Below are 6707 nucleotides of genomic sequence, written 5' to 3'. Positions count from 1 at the left end.
TTAGGTGGCTTGGGAACAATAGTCTTTCGGAGATAGGGCTTTGAAGGTGATGGAACCATTGCGGCCACATTTTTACAAAGCGCGTCTTATTGATATTCTCGGGCCAATAGGTTTTTCCAATTTTGCCGAGCTGGCCACGATGGCCCATGGATCCATCACCCGGTAGCCGTGCTTGCGTTGCTCACAACGAGTACTGGACGCATTCAAACCGCCCCATTCGCACTGGACAAACCGTACTTACTGTTTCTGTGGATTGGTTATATAAGCGGAGTGACATCGACACCAGATGGGTATATTACATTTATTGGTTGTATGTCCTGTTTTCTACTATAATTACTATATACAAATTTTGGTATGCCATTGTTTTCAATGACCAACCCATTCGAGCAAATGGAATCACCACCCCAATAGCAGTATATTCCAAGAAAATACGCAATTGGTGTATTTTTAGTGTGTGGAGTTGTACCCATGTATATTTACGTTCGCTGTGGTTAAGGAACATTGTTCCTGCGGAAACGTGCAGCGTGAACATTCGCCATCCTAACTATACTTTGGGGCATACCGTGAACACATATGGAACACATGCAAAACCTAGAGAGCTATATTGAAACACACGCCAAATCGCCACATCTGAAGAAGCACCTCCATTTTCTCCGTAGTAGACTATGCCGCAGCTGCTCGCAGATTACGCAAACAGACATGTATGTAAGAGTCAAAATAGCCTGCGAGTCACTCGATCTGCCTCGTGACCCCTCAGCGGAAGAATCGGTTGAGTTCCGCGGTGTGAGCTGCCCCGAATGGCACCTATATTTCTGTCTACGGGTCATCAAGAGGGTGGAGGGTGTGTTTATTGCGTACTATGTGTGACATCTCGGCTTGGCAAATTATTGGAACGTGCAATACACGCCCGGTTCAACGGTGACCTTGAACACAACAACTTTTACCTATACAAGGATTGACACTTCATCTTTAAATCAAGGGCGCTCTATTACAAGTCCACCCTGATATCCTACACCACATCCACACAAGAGAAAATGAGGCCATTCTGTCAAACATTTATAAACAATCCAGAACATTGCCCCCACCGCCTTGCTACGGCTGCTCACTTCACTTAGCATCTTGCTCTATTTAGATATTTTATATATAGAACTTCCTGTGCCCCTGTGACCATACAGCTGGGAATACTCTTCGTGCATGCCAACGGGCTCTTGTATCAGCTATTCTTTTTAACACTGCATGTATTTACATAGACAGCCTCACACAGATTTCTCACCTCTGCAGCACTATTTTTTCAAACTTCAGTGCCTCTGTTATTTTGGAAAATAATGCACTCGTCGAGAAATCTGTACAAAGATATCTCACTACCACCCTCGAATACTACCAACCCCTCACACCCCTCCTTTTTCCCAACAAGTAATCCATACTCATTCTCACTTCACCAAAGACTGCCCCTGCACCTAGCCTTGTCCTGTTCGCACACCATCGCATACCCAAACCTAACCATCTTTGCATTCAAGGCAGCTACATAATCTCCCCTCGCTCTCCCAACATTCCACTCAATCACATCAAGCAATACGCAGCCCAATCATCTTACCCAATGCGCGGACCTTCTGCATGCTACTTATCCAAAGCTTCTGAGACAGCCGATTACCGACCACCTTATTTTCACCCTCTGAGACAGACCCAGCACACAAAACTAAATGCACGTAGCACGTATACGGAACTGATACGCAATTGGTTGTTTTTACCTCTTCAAGCTTCCACAACTTCCACGCTTTCCACTATCCACACCACCGCATGGGCCCCGAAAAACACCACAGCACCTCCCACCCACCCTGCCAATTGGGTCTATGGAATCAAATACCTAAAAAATCCCACCCAAAAACATGACTCTTCACCAGTCCTGAACTCTTGGAGAGGAAGGCGCCGTTGCTCCTAGTAAAAGTTAACCCCCCTTCCCAACCCACCACAATACCCTCCGACTCCAAACACGTCACTTGCAACTACGTTAAGGGTAGTTTCTTTCCACGACCTGTGCATATGTTCCTCGAACACCCTCTTCAAGACCCTGGAGAGCTACAGGGGTATTCAGGCCACAGTGGCCTAGGAGACTATGAAAAAGCAGATTTCCATTGTCAAGATCTTATTACCCAGCCTCCTCATGATTTGTACTTAACCACCGCGACCTCACTGTACTATACACATACACCAACAATACACTCTACATACACCGATAGTACAATACACTCTAAATGGACCTGAATTGTTACATTAGAAAAGCTGCGAGAGGTATGGGGCCGAATGGTAATATCATTGCGGCTACCTCAAATGCATTATAGATACCCACCGCCAGACCTGGCCGCGCATACGACGCAGAATTACTTTTCTTCCAAAGATGTGACGTGATTTACTTGTAAAGGCAAAGTGAACGCTTAGCGTTACTGGTTCTCAATATGTGCGCTTTGTGTGAATAATGAATGCCTTTGTATGTTCGTGTTCCCGCAATCTATGTCGCGCCTGTCACGCGCCTGTCACGCAATCTATGTCACGCAATCTATGTGACCTGTCACGCAATCTATGTCCGCGGCGCATGTCCTTTGCGAATCTTCATTTTGCCACTGAAAATTTGCTTAATGGAGCGTAAAGGAAGAATGTGAGGCGCTTACCCCAACTACTCGCTCTTAGCTCCGTACAAAATAAAGTGTACCATGCTTGTTTTCCAACGCTTCGAAATACTCAGTCCAAAGTATTCCGCATGTTTACTTTATGACACAAGTTCTGAAATGTCGCATTTTTTTATAGTGGCGGCTTTTTTGTGTGTAGGACAACGAAACCAATTTGGTCAGGCACAAATGTGAATATTTATACGGATGAACATGAATTCCGAACTATGCTTCCTGGAAATCTTTGCTTGTAATTTAAGCCTTGCAATCGTGGCTCGGAGCCCCACGTGTACACTCAAGTCTCAATTGTTTCTAAGAGCCATAACTGCAACCACCAAAGAAATGGACGACCACACAGCAATCGTAGTTATCAGAACAGTCAAAGCAGTGTTTCATTGTCGAGCTTAAACCTAGCCAACCAATTTACCGTTCGAGGAATGCGAAGGCAACTGGAGATAAATTGCAAAATCTTTAAGCAGAATCCCGAGATAACTTCATAGAAAACCGATATCAATTACGACTGCCACTTTTGATTCCTTCGGTTTCGTCGATGGGTAAAGAGTACCGGATCGTTTATCTCTTGAGCAATGGTATTCGAATTGGCGCGTAGTTCAAACTGCCCGACAACGTCACCGGAACGAATTGGATATAAATTGATTGATTGTAGGGTTTGACGCGCCGACGCAACGCAGGCGATGAGGCGCGCCGCAGTGGAGCGCTCGAGACTAATTTTGTCCACCTGGGGATCTTTAACGTGCGGCGAAATCTCGTACTCACGGGCATTTTGGCTTTTCGCCTCCATCACAAAAGCTGACGCCGTGGCTAGAAATTGAACCCACGATCTCGTGCTCAACAGAGCAACGCCTTAGCCGCTGAGCTACCGCGGTGGTAAGGAAAGTAGTGGAACCCAACGCGTAAAAATTCATCAGTGCTCCCAAACATGAATATCAGCTTAATGACAAATGGTCCAGGGTCCCTCGATAGGATGTCAGCACCGCCCCCTCTGCTATGCCAGCTTCAGAGCTATTCGTATTAGACGAGCACGTGTTCGGCCCATTGGGCCGTGACGTGCGGGTTTCTCCTGATGTGACATAAGCGCGGCCTTGTATTTACAAACTCTTGTTCTAGCACTGGCAACGTAGTCAGGTAGCGCTGTGGCAGAGGACTCGGTTCCCACTCCGCAGATACAATATGAAATCCCTCCAAGCTAATCTGGAGATTATATTTGCTATTTAAACCGAGCTTTTTCTGTTCGCGATGAAAATATTACAACGGCGACAATCAAACAAACGGCAGCTTTTTATGCAGTGGAGAAATAAAACGGTAAGCCTCAAAATGACAAAAATACCCCAACGTCATCTGCAGGCCACTCCAGTCTACTGCTGTGCACAGACTGCTTTCATGGACCTTCCAGCGCTGTTATCCTGCACTCCTCGATTCCATTTTTGGGTCAGAATATTTCTATTTGTTGCCTCCATCATGCTGTCAGCCTCCCTCTCTTCTATATCCGCGGCCGCGCCCTGATTCCGGTGTCTTTGTCGTCCAACTATCCTCATTTCTTCTCAGTATAGTGCCAGCGCAAGTCCGCTTTTTCTCTACTTTGTCTACAAATTTTTTCTACTCTTGTTTGTTCTCCTATTCAGGAAGCTTGTTTTCTCCTTCTTAACATTCCTCATATAATTGTTATTTTAATGAACTTCCGAGCTGACCAAAGTTTGACTTCAAGTTATCTCGTAACGTTTCAAATTTCTTCTTCATATATCATTACTGGTTATATATTCTCATTTTAAGCAGCTTATTTGGCATTATTTTTTAATGTTTCCCGAATTCAATCGTGCCCGTATCTATTCTGCGCCGGGTGTCTTTCTCGGGATTGGGGACAACACAGACACCTGGCTTGGGTAGTTACAATATTCTACGTGTTCTAGTGTTTCAGTACATAGTTAAGCAGCGCACTTTTCACGTGTTTTCAACATTACTTTAGATTTATTAGGTGTACTTTTACCGCAACAGGATTGATTTGTGAATTTAGTTCTTCAAGAATATTTTGCTGATGTTTTACACAATCGCTTAGCAAGACATTGTTGTTTTGAAATCTGTACTGGCCCAAGTATTCTGGGTTTATTCATAATCCCGTATTTTTCCCACTCATACGTCCTGCATACCCAAGCACACAAGCTGTGGACAGTTTTGGTGAGATGGTATCTCCCAGCATGGCGTCGCGTTGCTGCAGCCCATTTCCAGGTCTTCAGTGAGTGAACCCTTTTCCTCGATTGGGGCAAACACGCTGAAAAACATCTTTTGAAGTCAAAAAGCACTCTAGCCACCGGACAATCTGTACAGCCTGGCGTAGAATCCGGTCCCGCATGCCAAATAATGGGCCGTTAGTCTCAAACAGCTGCTGACAGCCCAAAGGCAAAGGTGTCATGCCAGCGACAGAGCATATTGTGATAATAATTCTGGGACCGGATCGGCTGCCTATAGAACTTCAACACGGTAGCAGTAAAAGCCGGAACCCTTCCTTTAAAGGGAAAGCTTGGCTAAGCTACACTGCTACACTAGCTATCGAGCAGGGAGTGGGATATTAGAGGTATGGATTAAGTTGCAAGAAGAGGAAAAGTATGAGGAAAGCTGGAAGAAGAGGAAAAGTATGAGGAAAGCGTCGCAGCGGTATTGAATAATTTAAACATGCAATACAGGTTAAAGATAGCACAGGCCTATGTGCCAACTTGCGAAGATGAGGAAGCCATGGGCGGTGCATACGAAAACGTCGAAGCATCAATAAAGAAGGAAATAACAGAGTTCAGAATTGTGATGGGATCCTCTCACGCAAAAGTAGGCAAGAAGGGAATGGCAGAAAGGAAACTTTGAGAACGTCAATGTTTATATCTCTATTAGGCATGTGGTGCTGGCAGTAACACCGTAATATTTCCGTGCCTATTTGTGGTGAACATGTGCAGCCAGCAAAATGTTCGTGTAAATGGAGCCAGGGAATATGTGCTCAAATACCACAATACATCAAGCAGAAATAGTTTTTCACGCAACATGATTTTCAGGAGCCTTTATATTGTAATGACAAGCTAGAATAGCACTAGCTCGAACGTTTCTCTGTAAAAGTTTGTCGCAACCCATTACACACTGTTTAGACAAAAATGTACACTTCGCTTTTCGTGTCTTTTTGTAAACAAAATTATGACACGCTGGAGTATTAGCGCCATTGCTTTAAAAACAACCTCAGGATCTACTGATTTTGAGAAGATGCAGGTCATCTGGATTTCAACAATGAAAAAAGTATGACCAGACTTTAGGAAAACGGATTGCCGGGTGAGCTGGCACGACTAAATTAGGCCCTTGTGATAATGACAAACGGTATGACTAGGGGTCCAATTCACTAAAACCACGGGCCGTCATTTTGAAACGAAATTTTCAAGAAGCTACACCCATTGCCCCCCGTCGTTTCGCTTGTCGCTTCACGCCCTTACCACAGTGCTATTCTTAGACTTCTTCTTCTCGCACAACACCTCGAAGTGACGGCCCTACACGGAGAACACACGCATTGGCCCGGCTGTACCCCGTCATTTCATAACAACGGCCCGACGTTTTAAAGAAATGGGCCTTAGATATATGTCTCTCAGTGATTCTTCTTTCTTGGGATACAAAATTGTGTAGACAATCCAAAAGGTTAAAATAAAGTAAAAGTAATTTATTTTCCGAAAAAAATATTATTCGAAAATTGTTTAAGACGCGTCACGTGTTACTGGCGAACGTCCTCGATCAGTGGGATGCACGTTTGTCCTAAAAAACGCCACCATTTCGTTGCGAGGAAGGACTAGAAAATAAAACGCACAGCTGCACTGATTTATATCTGGTTATGCAAAGCGAGGGTATGCGAGCGAAAGTATGCAAACATTCATCTGTAGCAACAAAATATAGCGTATGGGGAAGTTACATCATTGATGAGTGGACCGCTAACTGTCCGACCAATATTGACGGGCACCGCCAATATTAGTTTTCCATACCCACCAGTTCAAGGTGAGATAGACT

The sequence above is a fragment of the Haemaphysalis longicornis genome, unplaced genomic scaffold (assembly GCF_048455015.1).
Source record: "Haemaphysalis longicornis isolate Haplotype H1 unplaced genomic scaffold, Haemaphysalis longicornis Haplotype H1 scaffold_13, whole genome shotgun sequence".
Taxonomy (NCBI): Eukaryota; Metazoa; Arthropoda; class Arachnida; order Ixodida; family Ixodidae; genus Haemaphysalis; species Haemaphysalis longicornis.
Note: the sequence above shows the minus strand (reverse complement) of the source record.